At 42.2% G+C, this 23,682-nt stretch overlaps 1 long non-coding RNA gene across 2 annotated transcripts; it reads right to left on the bottom strand.

Moving 5' to 3' along the window:
• Window positions 1-1,703: 1,703 nt before the first annotated feature.
• Window positions 1,704-22,807, bottom strand: LOC116783117. Of its 2 annotated transcripts, XR_004355477.1 has the most exons (4): window positions 22,715-22,807; window positions 20,346-20,498; window positions 18,406-18,496; window positions 1,704-1,963 (listed from the first exon to the last, which is right to left on the bottom strand). It is a non-coding gene; the product is annotated as an uncharacterized LOC116783117 (long non-coding RNA). The 2 variants fall into 2 exon arrangements; XR_004355478.1 differs by lacking the exon at window positions 20,346-20,498 and having other exon boundaries at window positions 22,715-22,803.
• Window positions 22,808-23,682: the final 875 nt, after the last annotated feature.

Raw genomic sequence — 23,682 nt, forward strand, 5'->3', positions numbered from 1 at the left:
TTAGCTTCATTTCATTGCCTTGAATGCATCCTGTCTTCTTTCATTATACGTCCTAGAGCATTTGACACTAATGTATAAGATCATTTTAGAAAGACAGCAAACTTTTATTGGTGTTGACTTGATTGCTATACACTTGAACACCATTATTTGATGTATTCACTCTGCACATCACCTAACTTCCCTGAAATGTAACAGGCAACTCCTCCCTGGCTTCGTTCAGAAGAAGAAAATTACAGTGTAAGCAAATCACGTCATGTGGAGTGCCACATCTTTTGAGAACTTTTGTTCTCAGGAGGTAACATAGAACAGGAACTTCTCTTTCCGGAGCAATATATCCACAAGTACCAGCAGAATGACTTCAAGTTCTCTCACAGACTTCTCAGTGGACTTCCTACCAGAGGTAGGAATAAAGTCATTCTTTCAAATGCGGATTGGTCCAAAGACTGAAAGGCAATGGGAATCTTCTCAGCAGACTTGAGAGCTCCTCTTCCCTCTGAAAAGAGAAGATACCTCCAGCTCCATAAACACCAGCCTCTGCCCTCAAGTTCCCTCTTCTAATCTCAGTGAGAGACTGAGAAAAGCAGAACGCTTCACAAAATGCTGCATTTTTTTCTCTTTTTTTTTTTTGCTAGTTTTTTTTTTTGGTTTGGTTTTTTTTTTGCTTCACTGCTGGGATCTACCCTTTGTTGTGGCAGAATATCAACCCTTGTTGCATGTCACTGAATTCTCATCAAAACATCAGTCATTATTTTGTGCTGGTCTGGACCAAGCCCAGCTTGTTCAGACCAGCGTGCTTCCATGATCCCAAAACAGTGCAAGCACACTACTCATTCCTTTGCAAATACAATTTCTTTGTCCCATGAAAATAATTTAACTAGCCCACCAAAAAATTACACCGTCGTAGTATGACACCGAACCATTTCAGCTCTTTCAAAAGCACTTTGAAACCATGCAGAACTCAAGAGTTTCCCACCCAACAGACTAAAGAGTAGGTTTCTTTATTCTGCATGATTTCCTTTTAGAATTTTCTAAAAGATTTGTCCAAAACAGGCAAATACCAATTTTAAGCAATACACTTTAAAGAGCAATTTCACACACATACAGAGCGGTCAAAACACTATATAACAGAATGATTCAGCGGTAAAAGGATTATGTTGGCTTACGCCAAAAGCTCTATGTCTAATTTAGTACTTACACATTCTGAGCAATAAATTAAAAAAATGGCGGGAAATTAAATTTTTTCGGCAGCAGTGCCAAAGCTTCACAAATGAATTTGAGTCAATTGACTGAAATTGGAGTTGAAAAGCACCATCCCCCATTCAGAAATGGCTTCAATTTTCCATCGTTCAGGGCAGAGAGAGGTTCCAGGAATTCAGCTCTCCAGATTCACGTTTGTTAAATTTGTGTTCTTAGCCACAGCGTATTGGTTTTCACCCAGGACTTCTGTGCAACAGAACACCCTCACTGCCTCCATTTCTGCTGATGGATTATTGCTGAAATTACATTCCAGGGCTTTTGAGAACAGCTCAGCTGGCTGAAACCTAACGGGAGCCACGTGCCAGAAAATACCTCAAAGATTTTCTTTCTCTCTGGATGGAGCTAACAAAAAGAACACTTTCCCTTTCTTCCGCAGGTAAAAGCTTCTTCATTCACCACGTGGAAAGGAAATTTAATGATCTCTTTTCTTTTTAGATGGCTTGCTCTTTTTTCTGGACTGCTGCAGGACTAGTTTGCTCCAGACTCCTGGCCCCCCTTTCTGCAGCAAGCTGGCAGTGCTGATTTGATGGGCTATGCCCCTGTGGGAAACAAATGGTCTCACCAAGAGCATCTGTGGGATGGACTCTTCCCCCCAGGAGTCTCAGTGAAGGACACTCAGGCAGGAGAACTGATCCACTTGTCTCCACGTGCTCTGCAATATTAAAGTGCTTTCACTCTTCAGTCTTTTCCTATTGGTCAGAACGGCCTGTGTAAAAAAATACAGAATCTGCCTTAAAGATCTGTGTAATTCATTTTTGTTCCTTATCTGAGCACACAGAAACAAGGCAAGACCAGGTCTAAACCCCACCAAAGAGTCCCCAAAGGTTTCTACAGGACACACACACAGAGCAGGACTGCCTGCAGGCTCAGGGAGGGCATCTCCACTGGCTACAAAGGGTAGTCCTGCGAGGACATGGAAATATAACACATTCCTTGTTCTGCCCCATGTGTTTGTAGCTGGGGACAAATAAACCACTGTCCCCAGCCACAGTGTGGTCTCTGCTCAGTGCTCAGTGGAGTCACTTCTTTAGAAGCCTCCTCCTGTCCTCCCTGGGGCAGCTCTGTCACAGCCACTGTACAGGCTGAAATTCTGGTCCTGAACACTGTCTGGGGTCATCACCTTAAATGACTGTCTGGCACAGCCGAACAAACTTTTCCTTTCTAGGCACATCTGAACAAAGCTATACCCTTCTCCTATGCAAGGTGACATTCTGTTATTAACACATGACTTGGGGATCCAAAGCCCTGCAGGGCCCCGCTGTGATCATGAATGGCACCCGCCTGCATGACAGCTGGGGGGAAAGCAGCACTGCTCTCTCATTTACCCAGCTAAAACCCAAATATTTACTCCCAAATTGAGCTGAGCTGCAGCTAGTCTGTACCAGCTGGTTATCCCATTGAGCAAAGAAAGGAGGGAAATGGATTTCTTCCTGTTTTCCTTATCGGTCAAAAGATTAAAAGCAATACAGTGGTGCTGGTCCCTAGGTATTGTCTGATTAATATCCTGCTAGCCTGCTGGCAAATTGCCAAAATCACTTCTCTTTAAATGAGAGACTGTTCCATGAGCTTAAATGGATTATATTAGCATAACACCAATAATTCAGCACTTAAAACTCAGAAAAATATAATAAGTAAATATAGGCATGCATCGCCTACCAAGGTTCCTTCCTACTTTCTTTACACATAGGCAAGGAACTGCAGTGCCTCAGATATTTCATCAGTGCAGTCAGGTCAGAAGGGTTTAACTTGCACAGGAAAAGTGTTAGAAGCAAAAAGAACAGAAGGCCTAAGAAATTCCTTTCTCCCAGCTGCACCTAGAAACTTGGCCCTACCAGTATTTAATGGTGTTGATCAGGTAAGATGTAACAAAGAGAAGTCTTCTTGCCTATCTTTAGGTTTCTTGGCTATCATTAGGACTTTCCCAGCTGAATGTTGCCTGCTGGCCCACAAATCACCTCTCTCTCGTCTGACTCTTCTAGCATATTTCACATTAATTCTAGCATATTTCACATTAATCAGCATGTCATTTCCTTTGGTCTTCTTTGAGGCAGAGGTCTGTAGCCAACTTCAGTTCAGAAACCCCCAGCACGAGGCTGGAGTCATCTGCCGATGTGGTATCTGGGATTTTTTCATTTATTCAATGTTGTTCACATGTTTGGGAATGCAGTTATGGCAAGCATATCTTTTGCCTACTGTCTGTATTAGCCAGTCATGTCAACAGGGATTCCAGAGGAGATAACTCCTCCCTGTCACCTCGAGCAATGGTTGCTTCCCAAATAGTGCTCCCTGAGGGACTGACATGCCACAGAAGAAGATAAATGTTCTGAGGACACTCACTAAAAATACCATGTGTTAATTCCCCAATTAAAAGTCTCTGGAGGAGAATAATGAGTGATCTGCCAGCAGTTCTGTAGGTTTGCAGTTGTCTGATATCCCACATCTGGGAGCTACTGCCCTCGGGTATCAGCTAATTGGCCCCAGTTACCACAGTGCCTTACAGTCCTTAATGTATGTATCATCACTCCTGCTCAGTAAAGCAAAAAAGGACTGATTTCAGCTCTACAGATTGGGAGCTGTGTTTCAGAAAAAGCAGGGAACTGACTTTACAGAATTGTACTCCACGTATAAATCACAGAGTCCAAAATCCAGGTCCTGACAAGTACTTTCTACCCAAGGGAGAAACTGGCCACAGAAGATGATGATTCTTTGAGTCAAATACATTTATTTACAAGGACTGCAAAAGTGCTACTTCCCTGTCAAGATCACCTAGCCCCTCTTGGCCATCTCTGTAACCAAAAAAAGCTGTAGCAAGGCCCTTTCTTGAGCCAAGACCCAGTGACTGCTCTGTCTCCTTGGTTTTGTGTTACTTTCTGCCTCTGCCTCTGTGGTAGCCCTGCTCCTTCTCTGGCAGGCACAAAGGGATCATTACCTCTCTCTCCAGGGTTTGCTCTTTTATTCTCACAGGCCCACATAATTCAGCTTTTGTGGGACCTTAAGAACTTGCTCCCGTGGTTTTGGAGACTTGGTACAACCAGGGAGCTCTGCTATTTGTGAGGCTTATCTTGAACAAAACGTGGTTTTGAGCCCACTCACCCCCTGCAAACGCACCCAGGTTGTAACACTGCTGAGATACCTCAAGATATTTTTTTTTTTAAATGCTCCATCAGCATTGATTTCAATAGGAGCTGGATGCCTAATCTGCTTATACACTTCTGAAAATCCTATTAAGTGCCTCTTTACTTCTCTAGGTGCCTAAATATACTTTTCTTAATTTGGGTCTAAGTGATTTGCATCCGTCATCAAGATTCCTGAGAGCACAGCCTGAGGGGAGAGGCCTCCCTGCAACAGCCCCTCTGTGAAGTCTGTCACTTGTTCAGATACCTAAACTGGGAGCCAAGCTCATGCAAAGATGCTGCGACAGTGTGAAATACATCTATTAGACTGTGAACACTCTTCATGCTGTTGCACCCTTGTCTCTCCTGCGCTGCCCTCTCCCCCAGGGAACCCTCACCATGGGGTTATCACAGCTTTGTCTCCCTTTACACCGCTGCCCCAGACCTATAAAATGTTTGGCAGCAGGTCCCAGCTGTGGATGGTGATGCAATTCCTTGTTGAAAGTGAGGAAATATATTTAGGGAGGGGGCAGGAATGGTTTGGCTGCCAAGGGCAGCAGCAGTGTCTCACCCGGCCCACCCCAGATATCAAATACACTGCTTACAGAGAAGTGGGACCAGGCAGTGTATATAAACATTTACTTCTAAGGACATCCTAGAGAATTAAATGCCTGTGGCTCAGGAATGCCTTTGCTCAGCTGTTCTTATCTTCCTTGGCTTGTTATTCCTAAAAGGCAGACACAGGCAAGAAAAATGTGAGGAGAGATAGACCTGAGAGGCTCACGAGATCTGAGGTTCAGATCTAGGATTTGTGAAAGCACTCCTCAACCTGGAGAAAGGGCACTAAAAAAGGGTCTGTGCCTTTAGAACTGACACTGGATGCTGCTTCCTGCAGCCAATGGATTAGAAGTGAGGACAAGAAGAAATGGATCTGGCCGTGACTGCAGTGGTACCCACTTATGGACATTTTCTTGGAAAAGTTCGGCCCCGCTGGGATCCTCAGGAGCCCTGCTCTGGCCCCACTGCAAGCCTCCACTGCAAGAAGAGAGGAAATTAGCACCTCTAGGAATTATGGTTTAAACAGTCCTCTTAGCACCTTTAGCTGTTCTTAACATGAAAGGAAGCTTTGAAAGAGGGATTAAAGGTAGGATGGTCTGGTTTTGTTACAGAAGAACAATTATTTTAAAAGAGTGGTGAAAAATGGGAACATATTCCGAGATCTAAGCATACGTAAAGAAAAATCTAGAGAAGTGCAGATATAGCAATGCTCTCAATCTGGTCATCTATTTCTCCTCTTACAGGCCCTATGCTGCAGCCCAGAAAGCCTTGACAAACCAGAGCTTAAAAGTCCACTTGGCCTTTGCCACAGATCTCTTTCTGCATTAATTCTCTTTGCCCACTTGGCCTTTGCCACAGATCTCTTTCTGCATTAATTCTCTTTGCTCCTAATCACAGGGCAGCAGCTGAAGTGCACCAACACTCACAGCAGCCCTGTGGAGGACTCAGCAGTGCAGGGTCCAGCCTGTGAGCTTCAATCAGCAACTGCTGCATTCCCAGGTCTTTCCTCGCACAGTGTCAGCTTGGGCAAGTCTTACAATACATCTGTGCTTCAGTCCCTTGTCTGCAATGCCACAGCAATAATAGGGGCCCTGTACAATTCTTAGGAATTGAGTAGTTACCATTTGCAGTGGACACCAACTGCTGATAAATCACCTTTCTGGAAAGAGTGAATAAACGTCCATACAAAAAATCTAGCAAGTTACAGTTTGCTGATACACAACAAAGAGTCAGATCATCCAAATCCAGGAAAAAAAATAAAAACAATTAAAAACCCTGATTTGCTCATCCTCCCATTGCATCTGTGCGATGAGCAAAGGTAGGAAGAAAGGGTTACATTTGTTCTCGGCAGAAAGCGATGAGAATATTCTTGCCCTTGGATCTGCCAAGCTTGCAAGGAAGATCCCCAAGCTGGATATCCTCAAGGAGCAAATGTTAACTAACTAACAGAGTTGGACAGGCTCTCTTTCTTGGGAGAGGAGCAGGGCTTCCCTCAATGCTGCTTTGCATGAGACCTAGAGCCAGGGGCCAGAACATAACCTAATTAGGCCGGAAAGGGTGATTAGCTGTTTATTTTGAGGATGTTCAAACCATGCACTCACATTATTCACTGCCCTGGGAGAAAAAGGATGCTGTTTATAGTCCCAGACCTACGGGATCAGCAGAGTTTATTTTCCCCTACAAATGAAGGCCTGTTCTACTTACATTCTTTCAGCTGAGATTGGATCTGTTTATTTTCACTCATCTGCAGGAAATGGGAATATTTCAGTCTATTATTCTGAGTCCAGGGAAGCAGTTTGTATTACTTAACCATGGGCAAAGGCAAATTAGTCACAGCCTTCACATGCTACCTCAAAAGATTTGTTTAACAGTAGTACCATTAGTGGCAAAAGGATTTACAAAAACCCATAGTGCAAATTCTGCTTCTTGAACGATTTCTGGAAGGCATGAGAAACTTTGCTGAACGACCCAGGTGACTGGTACTCCATCATGGGAGTGGGAGTTGATCAAGTTCTCCACATTCCCAGCAGGCACCTCCATGTACTGATGCTGAGCTGAGGGGTTTAATGCAATATTTTCAAGCTTGTTGCTCCTTTACTCTGCTAAATTTAGCTGCAGATTTGAGAGGGTATGTGGAAGCACAGAGAAAGGAAAATGCTGGTGGGAGAGAAGAGAGAAGTGGTGTAATGGTATTCCCCACACATGGCTTCTGGTCAGACCAGTGGCAACAGGACAAAGACGTCTTCACAACACTTGTACCTCACCCTGCCAAAATCTACAGTGGGATCCCACTTCAGAGTTTCCAAATATTTGCTTGAGTTGGCTTCATATTTAATTATAAAACAATCCCTTTTTGCTAGAGTTTGTTAACAGGATTTGTTTGCGTGCTTTGATCTTTTATTTTTAACCATCTCTCATGTTCATGAAGCCTTTGGTAAGATTCTCTTCTGATAAAAGTGCTCAAATTATAGCAAATGGACTATGAGGCTACAATATATCTTACAGGGGGGTTTAATTCCTTTGAAGTTAAGTTTTTAGATGGTCAATAAAATTATTTTTCTTGTAACTTATTTTAAACTTAAGACAGTTTTTCAACAACTGGAATTCAAAAATTCTGCAGAACCCAGGCAACTGCAAGCGCTGTAAATATAAATTTCATCTGTTGACTACATTCAGCACAAGAAACAATCAAGAATGCAGCAAACATCAAATACTGTGATGAAAACAGAAATTACTGGCAACCAATTATAAAGATATGGAACAGCAGAAGGTACAGTGTGTTACATACATTATGGTGCTGCCAGAATAGGCTACTTAGGGATGTACAATAATAATTTAGATTGTTTATCATAATAATCTCATGCTGGTCATAACTGTCTGGCTGTTATTTTATGCTTCCCCAGCCTGTTCGCTGAATCTGTTTGCTGATTTTTGTACTTGTTTATAGTGTGCAAATTGTTTGAGGCAAGTGAATTTTGCTGTTTGTTTGCACAGCGCCGGCTCTTGAGAAGAGAATGGGAACCTCTGTGATCTCCTTCGCTGAAAATAATTAAAAAATCCCCATTGGATGCAGTACAAATTCTTCTCTAGGAAAAACAAACTCAGCTGAACTCTAGCTAAATTAACTGATATCCCTCATGATCCACCAATTTTCATGGGGAAGATTTATGAAGTTCAAAAATAGCATCCTGTTCCTCCCTCCTCCTCCTCATCGCAGGGTCCTGCTGGCAATCAGAAGATCGATCTGCCACAAGCAGGACTTCCCCACTACAATGAACATAATCCTCCAGTTCACTGGTTTAAGTGAGTCTTGAAGGATTACTTTTCAGAGTAATGAGGGCTAGATACTTCCCCAGATGCTTCCCAAGTTAGCTAAACAGCCTTCATGGGTTTTTAAGATGAGCCAGTGCCTGAGAAGTTACAAAGTGCCGTAGCCTTTACCTGGGTGTGTTTCCATTTTCTTGTAGAAAAGGTCAGGTGCTCTGAGACATCCACCTTCCTGGGAGTAAGTTTCTCATGCATATCTATGAGGAAAAAAAGTTCCTGAGGTGTAGATGTTTCTCTTGTTTGTTCAGGTTTTCTGTGTCCTGGCACTCTGTTGCCATCCTAAGAGGACTCAGTCCCTAAGAGATTTCCACAAGATTTGCCAGAGTCCAAAACCACATGCAGGTCCTACTTTCACGGATCTTTGTTTTCATGGGCTCCTTGGGCAGTCTTTGCCTCCTGTGCCTCCTGTGACAGGTGTCCTGGTGAAGTGGTTGACTCATGAAGTGGGGAGCCCAAACGCTCGATAGCTGTATTTTCCAACATGAGAATGCCCCAGTCTTGCTCAGTGCAATGCAAGTAGCAGGTACTGCCCCTGGAGAAGTTGAGAACAAGCAGCCACAAAAAGCAGTTCTCCCATCTCCAGCTATTGTCCCTTGGCAGGAAAGTCCTTCAAAGGAGGAGAGAAGATCACAGCAGAACAGCAGCAGTATCCTATTCCCCTCTTCAGGCAACAGTCCCTTCATCCAAAGAAAACAGGCTTTATCATTTTTTTTTTTTTTTTATTTTTACATCCTCACAAAACAGGCTTTATTATTTTTGGTTAAATAAATCAACACCTTTCTTGTAGAATTTTGGTTGTTCATTGTATATGACCAAAGAGTCCAACAGAGACAGTAATTTAAGCAGAAACGTGGTATCAGCTCTCCTGGGGTAGGAAGATTTCAATATTTCAAATTGTTCTATTGTTCATAGGAAAAAAGCAGTTAAAATCTGATCAGGTAGTTAATTCTCCTGCAAGACATGACTCACAGGCACAAGCATTCCTAATATTTACTTCAGATTATGAAGTAATTTCTAGCCACACTAAAAATTTTCCATATTTCTGTGGAATTTACTTGTAGGTTTTTTGAGACATTTTGAAACAACCCATTGGAGTATAGCTGTTTTCTCCCAATACACATAGGATTCTATGCTAAATTGGATAACAAAGCTGCTTGGATTGGAAAACAAATTAATCCACCCAGTCATATATAAAATGCCCAGAAGAAACAGAAAAATAAAAGCTTTTCTACATTTTACTTTGTGAAGAGAGAATGAAACATTCTCATCTCCAGGGATTTTTGAGTCCCCACTCTCATCCTTCAAGTTTTATCTTCCCTCCTCAGATTCAGATTTTTAAGGAGCCAAATTAACTGTTTTTATGAGAGGAGGTGATAATTGCAAGAGGGGATACTGTCAATCAAGGACCAATTCCCCGCCCACATGAACATCCAGGATGAAATGCTCGGTGGGTAACAAACCCATTACAACAACCAAGCAGGATGTCCAGGGGCTGCTGAGGGACAGTGTCCTGCATGAGGCTCCCCTGCAGAGCTGATGCTTCCCACAGAGCAGATATATAATTGATGGCAAGCCAATCAATACAGTGATGGGGGGTCTCTGCTACTCTTCATCTCAGGCAAAAATAGAAGCTTAAACGCAAAAGTTTCTCTCCAGTGACTTGGACCTCTTGCTCACGTGAAAGTACCCACATTTAGCAAAATGAATTCCACCCTCTCTTAAGGCTGCTTGCATTTCCTGTGCTGCTCGAGAGGGAACACTCTTTCCCTTCTCCTGCTCCCCAGGTGCTCTAGAGGAGGGTGGGTGCTTGAACTCTGTTTTGAAAGAGCGATGCCCCTAATGGGGAGAGCTGGGGGCAGTGGTTGCCAGGATGAAAGGAGGAAGAAATTGCATGTCTTCAAGTGAAGAGTTTCTAGCAGAGTCCAACAGAGACTCAAAGGCATCAGAAATTTACCTCAGGGGAAATCCTAGGCTGTATTTTCTCTGAAAAAAATACCCAAACTCTACATCATGGATGTGCCTAACAAAGGAATCTGACTGGCAAAGTTCATCCACATCTGCTATCTTTTAAGAAAGGGGTAAAAGTATATTTGATGCAGCGTTCAGTTATTTGCTCTTTGGAAATCCAGCTCCCTGGGACTTATTCTCTCATTCTGTTTTATTAGTTTTCACTGTCTCCCAAGATCTGTGCAGTTCAGCTCCATGGCAACTCAGGAACTCGCTTAGTCGCCTTACATATTGATGTATACAAGGAAAGCACAGTGCTAATACACTGTTTGAGCATCTCTAAGGTATATTTAAAATATCTAAGATATGTGGCAGAGTGGGATTTACAGAGGATATGGAACAGTGCTGCCTTGCCTTAAGTTGTAGCGATTGTTTCTTAGGGAGTTCTACCAAGATGCTCCTGGCTTTCCAAGAACTAAAGTCATGCTAAACTTCTATCCACACTGTTAAGCAACATTAGTTCTCCCTGTCCTCCAGAGATTACAATAAAAAATACAAGGTGATTAAAAAGGGGCAGCAAAACAGAGCATAAAGGACTTGTCCTACAGTAACTAGCTGTGTCTAGACTTACTAGCTGGGTGCTACTGACTAAACCCTGCAGTCCTCATTCTTTGCTGGTCTGCAGCCCACCACGACTCTGCTCAGCCTGCCAGGCCTGTGCTTTTTTACAAATGACAGAAATACAAGAGGGATTAGTGCATGTCCATGTTTTGCTCTGACATGTGCATCCATAATAAGAAGCACTTCAGGCAATAGGAAACAGAAGAGTCATAACAATTCTCACACAGACCTGAAATCAGATCCCTGGTTCCTAAGCTTTCATCCCCATGCCCAGTCAGCAGCTGGCTAGTCCTATACATGACATAGGTTCAGTTACTTTGAATATCTGTGTGCTGATTTTCATGATTTATGATGGGATCCAGACAAAAGGCTTAGTGCCAGTTGCAGTTCTGGAAGTGCTCTGGGTATTCATTAGTTAATGCCACAAGGACCTGGTGTGGAACAGGTAAATCCTTAGTGGCATTCTGCTCCCTCTCACTGTTAGCTTTGAATATCATTGGGATAACTTTTTTTGATAGCTCAGGGAAGATGACAAGAAAAGTAGGAACAAAAACCAGATGTGGAAAAAAATGCTTTTTCCACATGTTTTGTGAGAGAAATAAAGCTGCATGTTACCCTTTTGATATCTACGTTGAGAATAGGAGAGGGATCAGCTTCTGCTGTTTCAATTGCAGTGAGTGACCTACCTGATGCTGGGAGATTAGACACTTGTCCAAACACAATGGCAAGAAGCTAAAGACATATATCAATTGTTCTGAGATCCTCTGGAATGGTTAATTTTTCACACAACAGTTCTACATTTGAAAGCCCACCTTCGAAAATGGGTAATGCGTAATCAGTGATGTCAAAACACAGTTCCTGTTGTGCCAATGAGCTTTTCCTACTGCCCTTTGGATTTAATGACCTTCTGATGTGTATCAATGCAAAGCAACTCCTATCACCAACGACCTGCTTCAACTGTTGCATTTAACTTACAGGACAAGCCATTGCAGAAAGGCATCTCTCCCAGGCAGCTGGCAAAACACATGAGGTGAATGTCAAAACAGAGAGAATAAACACTGAAGAGCTTCTCAGGCCTGTGAAGGCATTTTCACTGGAGCTGCCTTTGAGCAGAAAAGCTCTTTCAGTAGTGCTAAAGGGTCAGCAAGGTGTTGGAGGGGCAAAAAAGATCTTTGTAGCTGGCTGCACTATTGAACACATCAGAGTAATCACAGGATCCCCACTCCCCCCATCAGCAGCAGTCAGGCAAGCATCGTTCTCTGGCTTCAGATCTGGAGATGGGGGTCTTCACTTCGTAGCTTCACAGAATTCCACCTAGTTTACATTATCCTTCTGCTCTGGAAGTCTTTCCACCTGAGAGACACTGCTGTACAACATCAGGGTTACTTAAGGTGAGTTCCAGTGGGTGTAATGCAACTTTCTGGCCAGTGCGTGTTCATCTGTAATCCCATCAGTTAAGTTCTGAAGTTGAAACAAAGCCAAATGCAGAAAAAGTGAAAATAGTTGTCTTTTATCCACATTATAAAGTCTGTATGGGCCATTAACATGAAGCTCCTTATTGTTATTGGTATTACTATTGTTATTATATTCTTCATTTTGAAGCACCAAATATAAGAAAATAACTATGAGTTCATAATTACTTTGATTAAAAGAAGGGGAATTCACTCAAGTATATATGATATATATGTGTAATTGTACCTATTACTACAGAAAATTCATTTACATGGTCAGGATCCAGATCCAGCCTATGTAGATAAAACTCTTATAAGGAAAACTTACTTTACTTCTGAAGGCATCTGTTGTCTGCTACTGAGTAGGGAACTGATTTCTAATTAGATAGATCTTATAGAAAATGTTTGGCAATATTTGAAGCATCCTGCATTCTGCATCTTGTTTCAGCTACCTGACTCATCAACATTTGGCTTTTGCAGCCAAGGAGAGCGACAGGATGTTAAGGTAAAAATAAACAATCATCTGATCTGAAAGTAAATAATAATACAGTAACAGGAGTGACCTATTATTTAAGGTTCCAGAACAATTTTTGCTTTAAAGTTCATTTCATTAGAATGTTTCAGCAAATTTCTGTCTGCACTGCCCCCAATGACTGGTTAGGTCCCAATCAGAGGAAAATATTTGAAAGTTACAGGTTTCAGGAGGAGCTGCTTTTTCAGAACACAAAATCAGCAACTGGTAACCTTTCATACTGAAATTTTTACATATTCATAGCCAAAATCAGGCAAAACTGAACAGAAGTTTTCTCACTGGCCACGCTGACAATGAAGACACAGGATATTTTTTTGCCAAAAACCCTGCGGAGGAATTGGTATTTAAGTGACCTCCACACTCAGTATAACCCCAGGAGAAGTTTAGGGAAAGGGTACAAGTACATTGCCTGTCCTGTTTCTAATTCTATCATACTTTGATGGCTGGAAATACATTATATATTGTCTGGGGGCTTATATTAATCAAATTTACATAAAAGTCCCCTAGATCTGCCCTTGTATCCATCTAATGGAAAGTGAAGGCCAGAGCCTCCAAAGATCATCCTGAAATCCACTTCTAGCCTATCTCCTTTTATGAATATTCTTGGCAGATGCTGGCAATGAACACACTCAAGTAGTCATTTAAATTCTGCTGCTTTCTCAGGAAGGGAATTCGTTATAAATTATATTTGGTAGCATCTACTAATTCATTCATTCTCCTTCAAATGCCAGCTATAGCCTGATCCTGTACGAGTGTTCATGAAAAATACTTTCCATTTAAGCATTGAGACTCTAAGCAGTGAAAATAATTGAATTGTTGATTTTGTTTTCTAAAAAAAATAATTATGTTGAAAACAGCACATTCCTATGCAATGTTTCCACCTTGAATAAATTATACACTTTCCACTGGAAAAAAAGTAATCCATTTTCTGCTCTCAATTTATGGAAGTATCAGTCCATCTTTCTGAGGTTTCTCTGCAGTTCAGACAAGGACAGTTTGCACTTTGCACCAATCAGCTGTTTACTGCCTTAAAAATTTGGGCTTCTATATAACGAGTCACCAGGCATGGGAGATTCAAAGATCAGTTCCTGGGTCCCAACTAAGGGAGCACTTAAACTGTGCTTAACTTATTTGTTAGAGTATATTTAAATGCTTCTCTGGGTTGGAGTTATCAGTTTAGACCACAACTTGACATTCAATGGACAGAAAATTTCAGTGCAAATGCCATCATGCAAAAAGCAAATGCACATATTCTGGAGTGACATTTCATGTGACAGCTAGTTAGGAACTTCAGCTGATGGATGGTGAGCATGGGTTAAAACTAAAGACACTGCACACTTTGCCTGCTTCCAGGATCTTAGTCCTTGTTTCGTTTTTATTAACTAGCCTCATTGTTTTGAAGGACAGTAAATTGTTACAATTAAATCTTCTTTACAGTTATCTTGTTTGGGAAGTTCTTTATGGATCACAGTCTTTCCTGAAATTACACTGTGCAAACATTATTACTTGTGAGATGAAGTTATGCTTAGTGAGTAAACAAAATATATGCACAAATAAATAAGCAACCTTCACTGAGCAACTTATTGCTGAATATGTTTGTACATCTCCATTAATTTGGCCTTCTGCTGGCACTGAACAATAATTTCACCACCTCAATAACACAAAAAAGAGCAAATGAAAACACAGTTCCTGGGTTTGAGAGAAGATTGTACAGAGTAGCATTTGACTACAAGGCCATAATGTCAGATCATGGTCCTGGCAAAGACTGGAAGGTCGTATTCTCTGAAATTAATGACTGCCAATGCTGAGACTTTCTTCAGGATGACTTTTGCCAGAGTTTGTCTCTCCAGTTTCAAGTGGAATATTAAGGAGATACTATTTCCACCAGTACTGGCTCAAAAGATCACTGACAGATGGAATTCACTGTAGAAGGTCTCCACCTTACACTGGCAAGTTGAAGAGAGCCATAAATCAAAAAAGGCAGATAGGACTCTGCTTTTAGCTACTTCAGTGGCTAAACCCAAGCTCTTGGTCCTGGCTTTGCTGTGTGATTAGCCAGTTCTGGACACTCTGAGGAGCAAAAGGCTTCAGCATTCCTTAGGCACCTCGTAAAAACATCCATATTCTTAAGCAGAACATGAAATACCTTCTAAGCAAACTTTTCACCATGGCTAATTGCAGGCAGTTGTTCAGAAACATCCATGTGGTTCTCATCTTGTAAGTGCAGGGTAACAGGTAGTAAAAATCATAAAAACTTATGTTTTTGCATCTGCTGAATTCCTAAAATTACCTAATTGCAAAGCTAGTTACAAAATGAAGAGGGAGAAAGTTAAGGAAAACTACAATAAACTCTAAAATCAACACTGACACAAACAACGTAGCAGGTGTCAGATTAGATAAAATAACTTGTGATTGCATATCACAATGTGACTTCATTAAAAGTGCAAACAAATTTAAGCCTGAGGTTATGAAATTGACTTTAATTTGTCTTCTTAGTGACATCTAAAAATTTCAGAAAATGTTGGCAGAAGAGGAAACTAAACACAACTGTGAAGAGGCTCTATTTTTTTGTAAATATATAATCTAAATTGAAATAAGACTCAGGTTGAAAATCATAAATAAAATCTGGTTTCTAATTAATTGGGTAAAATTAAGCAATTAGGTAAAAATTTATTCATGGTACCTTGAGCTTGAAAGAAAAAAGCACGTAACTAAGTGGAGAAAAAGCACTTTATCTGCTGTGCTCAGCTGAATTCGTGTTCTTTATATGTTCAAAGGTGTTTATGTTTTTAATGTGAACCACGTCAGAAATGGGAAACCTTTATTTCTAAGTAAAAGATACCCAGGGGTCCAGTGCAATCACTGGCATTCTGATCATTCATATCAGCTAACTCTTAGGTCATTGCCTTGCAAGTTCTGTTTTGGGCTGTTCCAATCAAATATTTCCAAAACAGATCTGCTGCCAAGAGACTAGTTCTTAGCATTATATATTCAGGCTATTCCATGGAATTCAGCTGCAGTGTCCCCTTGGTTTTCTTTCGCTGATCCACACGGGCACAGCCTGAGTACCCTGTTTTACAACCTCAGCTCTGCTGCCCTGCCCTCAGGTTTCCAGCACAGCGCCCCCACACCCTACACCTCTGCTGTAGCTACTTTACAAGGACACATCAAAGAGTTTTCTTCAAAGAGTGACCAGAACACGAAGGCTACACCAATAAAGATCACACAGCATAGGAATGCTGCTACATGCTAATTTTGCTTGGGAAAGCTGAGGCACAGGAAAGTTTCCAGTGTTTTTGTTTTTATATATGTTGCTTTGTTTTAATCAAGTTAAGCTACAATAGCAAAGTTCAAGTTTCACAGCATAAACGTTGGGGTTTCTTCGGCTCATTTCCGTATGTTGCACCATGTTACCCTTTTGATAACCTGATTTTGAGAGCTAAAACCTTTCTCCCTGACTGCTTTCTGTCCTAGACAAATTCCACATATCTGAATACAACGATCATCCTGGTACAGTTCTAGATATGAGACTTCATTATTGAACATTACCAAGGTGTTTAATCTCTGTTTGACAAACAAAGAATATTAGAAAAGATAAACCACAGTATCTGAGCCACACAAGGGTCTAAAAAGGTTTATTAGATAAAAGATCAACAGGAATTTAACTCCTAACCCCAAAAGATAATAGCAAAATTGCTTCTGTTGGCATTTCAGCTGGATTTTTTTCCCCCCAGATTTCTCTACAGGTTAAGAAAAAAAGACTTGGAAACAGTGACTCCTTAAACAAACTGCACCGAGATTTATATCTATTTGCAGAAATATTAGTTCTCAGTGGGTTTTCCTGCATTCAATATTTTCTATATTATTAAATGGTTTCAGAGCTGCCAGAGTCTGTTAAGTTACTCTAAATTTTTTTTTACTCAGGTATATATTTTATTACTGTTGATGGGAAAATCTGGTTCTTGTAACTTTCTGGGCTAAAAATTCATAAGTGGCAGTCAGACATGAGCAAAATTTCTCTCTCTCTTCAGCACAATAAACAGAAACACGGAAATGATACTTCAAATGTAAGCAGAGAATACTGATGTTAAAGTGTTGTTTCAAAAACTGCCAGGAAGAAACAATGAAATTCGTAGGTATTCAACACAGAAAACTGAGAAAGGAGACTGAATTAATCTATTTTCAGAGAGAACATGGCACACATTAAAAGGCCAGCAAAACCAAGCTCATGAAATAGGATTCCTCTAGATGGAACTCTTGAATTTGAAAGATGACAGTCATGTAACAAAAGCATCAAAACTTAGGAAATTATTCTCTTCCTCCACTGATTATTTCTCCTTCTGAAACACCTCCTAAGAGGAAAATGAGTATATCTCACCTACTCAGTTCATGGCGTGATGAGATACACCTCTCCTGTGCAGAAGACTTGAATTCAAAAGACTTGAATAATGCAGTAAAATAAATAAAATGATGACTACGATAGAGGTTTTGACAGGTGTAGAGAGCTCTGGATCTGTGTAGTTCCTTTTAGAGTAGCATTAAAGCTGCTAAATGAGGATTTTTAGATTTGACTCAGCTCTTGCCATTAAACTTCCTACTTGCAAACCTTCCTGGACTACTAACGGGATTTTTTTTAAATATTCTTTTAATTATTCTGTAAGTGAAACAATTACATGAAAATACTTGTGAAGTAACGGGCAACAGAAAATTAAATTCACTTATATAGAACATGATTCTTTTAATATAATATGAAGTACTGAAACAACCATAGAAGAATATTCTGCAGCAATTTCATCAGCAGCATCAGAATAGTTTTGCAATAATCTTTCAGACAAGTGTGATATCTTTTAAAACTAATCATTAAAAATATATTGGAGTAAAAGGAAAAAGTATATATCTACAGACCTAAGTGGTATCCTTCAGCTTTAGAAAAACACAAAGACACCAGCAGTAACACTCAGACCCAACAATTATATGCAACAAGAACACAAGTGGAGATGAAGCAGAAGTGCTAAAATGACAAAGAGCTTTGCAGGATAACACATCTCAACTGAAGCACTTGCAAGGTAAAATAAAATACTATGAGGCAGCTGCTCCTAAAGCCTCTGCACTCACACTGAGGAACCAGGTAGCAGCTGGATGTCAGGGCCTTGAACCCTTCATCAACACTGCAAGGAAAGGAGCTGCCATAACCAAGATCTCTGCACTCCAGCACAGCACACGCTGCAGAAATAATAGAGACACATTAGAGAGCACAATGTGCTAACAGGTACTGAATGCTGACCTCTGCCAGTGACTGTGCAGTTTTTATTCTTTGCATTTTTAGCTCCACATCTTGACTGCTGTAAAACACGTTTTCTTGAAGCTATCTTTGAAAACACATAGAGAAATCTTGCCCGACAGAAAGCATAACGTGTGTGACCTACTGTGGTGCACAGAAGCAGGCACTGTACCATCTCATAGCTGCTTGCTTCTGGCTGTTCCTGGAGGTACCAGTTACCCTCTAAACCCCTACTGCATATGTAACACATTTATCTTCAAAAGATTGCTTTTCTCATTGAATCTCTCACAGCAGTTACTATAAAGTCCTTGGACTTACATGCATCTGGAGATGCCAATGGCCAGATAAACTCCACACATGGACCGTGGTCCTCGAGCTGCCTTTCCCCTTGCTGAGAAGGTCCCAGTTCCTGCAGTCAACGAAACACACAGCTCGTATGTAACTCACAGCAAAACTTAAAACCTATAAAAATACATGCACTTCATAGACACCCCTGCACAGCACATGCTGTGATGCCACCCCAGCCTGGAGGCAGCCCAAAGCACAGTCCCCGAGAGGAGCAAATTGCCACATGTAGGATTATTGCTCCAATGAGCAACAAAAAAAAAAAACTGCACGCAGGAGAAAATGATGCAGCAGACCCAAAATATATTAACTGATCCAATTCTTTTTCTGACATGAGCAGTAGGAAGGACCAAAGCCACCTACATCCCTCTGAGGTGCAACAGAGATCTCTGTTACTGCTGCCAGAGGAAATCATCCCCACCCATGGGTCCCATCATGCACCCTGGCACGGCAACTGGTCCCAGCACTGGTACAAGCTGAGGAAGAGTGTGGGGTGGGCCCTGGATGGCACAGATCCAGCCTTGGGTGCTCAGCAGGTTCTTCTGAGCCTGCAGGTGCCCAGCCAAGTACCTTGCCTGGTGCATGACTACCTGCTACCCACAATGGGTGACAGGAGTGGGGATAGTTTTTCAGAAGACATTTTGTAATTGCGACTGTGTTTCATGTACAGCAGCCAGATGCTTGGGGGGAGAGGGAGGGGGAAGAGCTATAAATCTATAAATAAGTAATGGAGTGTTGGGCTATGAAATTCATAGATTAACACAGGAGAAACTCTCTCGGTGGCTGCATTAATGCCAGCACAGTGTGCAGCTGTTTATCGCTCTGAAACAGCTCCTGCCTCTCTCCACAAAGGCTGTGTGGTGCTTGTCTGACCTCCTGTACCTTTTCCTCATGTTCACCTCCAGCCATAAAGAATTAACTCATCACTGAAACTGCATAATCAGGATCTCAGGCTCCACTAACACTCGCTTAAATAATATGACTATGCCTCATGTGACACAAGCCTCTCTGGTTTCAGAGTGCAGCTTGGTCCTCACTGCCTGTCTGGGAAGTTTTGGGGGAACAAGCGACACAAGGGACTGCCACAAACCTATTTCTTGTCCCATGCTGGGTCCACCCTTGGCATCAGAGACCCCAGGGTCACAGCAACATTCCATGCACTTGAGACAGGTCTGTCAGAGGATTTATTGGTACTGGATAATGCCACGAGCCACTCCTGGTTGTCAAGCAAGGACTGATTTAACCTGCAGCCCTTCCAGATACTGACTGCATATTCAGGGAGGAATTAAAAATTCGTTAAAGAAAGCAGCACACAGCTGTACACTGTGCAGGCTCAGCAAGTGCTGGTACTGCACATCCCGGACCACCCAGCAGAGCCACATCCAACTTCCCAAAGTTTCCTTCCCCTGTGTCCCCACCGCCTAAAGTACCACTGAGATTGCAGGTATTCCTGGGGCAGCTGCTCACCCTGGTGGGTAGCTCCAAGCCTGTTTCTAACCCCTCTCATGCAGGATCAATGTGCCCTTCACCTTGCCCTGCTGCCCAGCTCAACACAGGGCCTTATCTCAGGTTTCCCTGCCAAGGGCAGACTCCATGGAGTTTGGGATCTTGCATTGTATAGGAAAGGTCCCTTTCTGCCCAGCACCTCAATCCTACAGCTTCTCTCCACCTATGTTTATCCAGTCCCTTATCCATCTTTAAGTGCTTCTCTGACTGATTATCATCTCCCATCATGGAAGTATCTATGTGCTTTGTAGTTAGTCACTTTATTTCTCTGCCAAGGATGCTCTCAAACTCCTGTCAGCAGAAGCACCCTCTGTTCTCATCATGCCACAGATCTTTAAATGCAGTAGTTATACATTACTTAGGCTGCACATATTTATTCCTAAAATAACACAAGCGTCTCTACAGACCTTCACTGGGCCTTTGAAGCACTTCAGGCATCTTGCTTTCCAGTATATTATTCAGTGGCACAACTAAAATAATTGGTACTTTCTAAGACTTGACTATGTTTTCAGACTCCTAACAGAGTGAGTGGTCAGGTGTGATACAGAGCTCAGAGGAAACTGAAAGAAAAGAGAATACACGAGTGTGTTAGGAATTAAGCTACTTCTTGCTGTTTGCCTCTGTAGAGGGGTGTAAGGCCTGCAGGGGAGAAAATCATAAATAGTACCATTCTGAAAGCAGGTGAAGAGGGTGAATGAATGGGAATAATGTAAGTCAAAGCCCACAAAACCTGTGGAGCTCCTGAGGCAGGAATTCATTTCCCTCAAAACAGCAGGTAAAATCCCTGGAGATTCCCGCCTCAAGCAGACCAGCAGGGAAGTCCACGTGCAGCGTATGCAAGACAAATTTTGTTCCACGTGCTTTGCTGGGTGCTGCCTGATCTTGGGCAGGAGAATTCTGCCAGGATGCTCAAGGTGCTCAGACAGGAGTCACTGAGATATCCATGCTGTCCAGGTGGAGCACTCTCCATTTTCAACCATGGTCCCGAAATCCCTGTTGCCCACAGCACGTACATGTAATTCTTTTCATCTAGACTTTGCTATGGGGCAAATTAGTCCTCTAGACAGGGAAATCTGAGGACAGCTGGGAGGCTGGAGCTGGTGGGGACTGACCTCTCGGAGTACATGCACACTAAATGTGTGCAGGGCAGGTTTTGCCCTGCTCCACTTCTGCTGGAGCACCTCAGCAAGGCCCTCATCCTGCTATAGCCCCCCCCCAGACACACTGTGCCTCAGTTCTGTGGCTTGACAAAAAACTGTGGTAACACCAGGCTGCCAACCGGCCTTCTCATTTGCTTCTAGAATTTCTATCTACACGTGGCACGGGCACAGTGTTTGAGATCAACATCTGGAGAGGGCAGGGACCTGCTTCTTTGTGGATGCCACACATATAGATAGATGTGGATTTGTACGTGGAAAACACGTTCTGAAAAAAATGCAGGTATCCTGGACTCGTGGGATGTGCTTTGCTAGGACTATCCTCCACCTGGGCAATAGGGCCCTGGCATATCTGTGAGGAATATCTTGTGATGTACCTGTTGTCACCATTTTCAAGTCCCCTTCCACTGCTACCAGAGCACAGGTGGCTTAGGGTTAACTGTTTATTAATTAAATGGAAGAAAGTCAATACATATCTTTTCAGTGTAGTCAAGATATGACATATTATAACTTAAGGAGATGCTATTGAAACACTAAAGAGGACACTGAAACACTAAAGAGACACTGAAACACTAAAGACACACAATTAAAACACTGAAGAGGAAAACCACAAAATATCTGCTAAAAAAGACCCGTGGTGTGAAATAGGATGTACTGGTTGAGATGAGCAGACTAGCAGTAAGGCCAGATGGTCAGAACTGCCCTGGAATCACCTCCTGTGTGATCCCACTGAAATTAGCAGGGTTGAACTGGCTTACAAATCAGGTGAGCAGGATGTCCACTTCTGGCTGTCAATGTTGCAAACCAAACCTCATGATCACAGCCAAAAATGTGTAAGAGTTTGGTTAAAATGTTACAGAGAACTCTAGAGATGGTGTGGCAAATGTTCACGGTGGTTGCTCCAGTAAATCCAGAGCACTTCTGCTTATGTAGTTTATTTTTCCTCAGGTTTAAACAATCAGAACTGAAATAGAGTTTGGAACAAGAGATTCAGCTTTGCCCATGGCTGGGAGATAGCTGAAGTCAGGAAGTTTTTGCTGAAGTCATATTAGTTAGGTAAGTGGAGCTGGGTGAGGCCATAAGATGGTTCCTTGACCAAAATGTGGCACACAGTAATATTTGAAGCAGAAAATGTTCCATTTTAAATTAATAAAAAAAAAAAAGACAGAAAGGAAAAAAAGAAAAAAATAATAGCTCTGGAGACATAGTCCTGTTTTATTAGGTGTAAATCAGATGTGATATTAAATCCATATGTTAAAGGTTAACATGTAAGAAGCATTGCATATTGATTGCAGCACTTCAGAATTGGAACATTTTCCATTAACATTTTCTCAGCTTCACAACAGGCAGCCACACAGACACAGAATGGCTAAGAAATAACCACAGTAGTAAATGCTAATGCAAGTTTTATAAAGATAATAATGCCTTCCTTACATTTGTGATGATAGCAAGCAACAGAGATCCCTAATAGCAGCATCAATTCCATCTCACAAACAAGGAAAAACTAACATCAGAAAAAGTAACTGTGTAGACCTACCAATAAAATCATATAGCTGATAGTAAAATGATTCAACAGCAGAAGAAAATGCAACATCAATATAAAATATATTAATTAGTACCTTTTCCATTCCACTGCAAATATGTCAGACTCCAGTGCTTGCAAAAGCAGGAAAGCTTGTGGTATCAGGGCTCCAGACTCTGAAGCTCATCTTTCTATGACTGAGCAATTGTCCCTGAAGGCCACTAAATTAAACAGAGGGAGACAGAATGGTAACATTTTTTTTCCAAGGACATAAGTGGATTGTAAGATTAGACATCTCCCTGACACTCCTCTCAGTGGAACTGTAGCAGCCTGCTTCCCCCTTATCTCTGAATGTTAATATCCCAAACCCTCCAAAATACCTCCCCAACGGGCAAACCTTTGGTGGTGACACTGCACACTGGCAGGAGTGGGCTTTGAACACTCCTCAGCCTCTTCAAGGTCGATGCTTCTCATGGCAAGGAGCAGTGCTTGGCCCCCATCTCTGGGAATTACCCCTGCTGGTCCCCGGCTCCGGGAATTGCCCCGCTGCCGGATCCTCGATCCTCAGGCTCATGCAGGGGTACCTATGTTGATTTGCATCTGATTTGCATTTCATGGACATGCCTGGGTAAATGCAAATAGTTGGGACTGTGAGCACCAAGTACAATGGGCAAGGAAGGAATGGGTCAGTGAAACCACAAGTAGCAAGTCAGCCTGCACACGGATCTGAGCACAGTCCTGCACACACAACCAGTGCTGGTCCTGGCCAACGGCACGTGCTGCACAACACCCTGAAATCTGGGCACCTCTGAGTCCCACCAAGTAGCCAGGGAACAGAGGTGCTTTCTGAGCTATGGAGAGCACAGGGATGGTTGGTGTTCCACAGAGAGCCAAGCTGAGGATTTACACTGCAGCATAAGAGCAAACTCTATTTTGTTCTATGCTCCGCTGCCAGCAGTTCCAGGCAGACTCTATTCTTTTTACCTCTTGGAATGCTGCTGAACACTGCTGTTTTCATAAAACTGCCAGTTACAGCCCAAGCTCTTTCCTGAGTAGTAAGAGTTA

Source organism: Chiroxiphia lanceolata, chromosome 2 (assembly GCF_009829145.1).
Source record: "Chiroxiphia lanceolata isolate bChiLan1 chromosome 2, bChiLan1.pri, whole genome shotgun sequence".
Classification (NCBI taxonomy): Eukaryota; Metazoa; Chordata; class Aves; order Passeriformes; family Pipridae; genus Chiroxiphia; species Chiroxiphia lanceolata.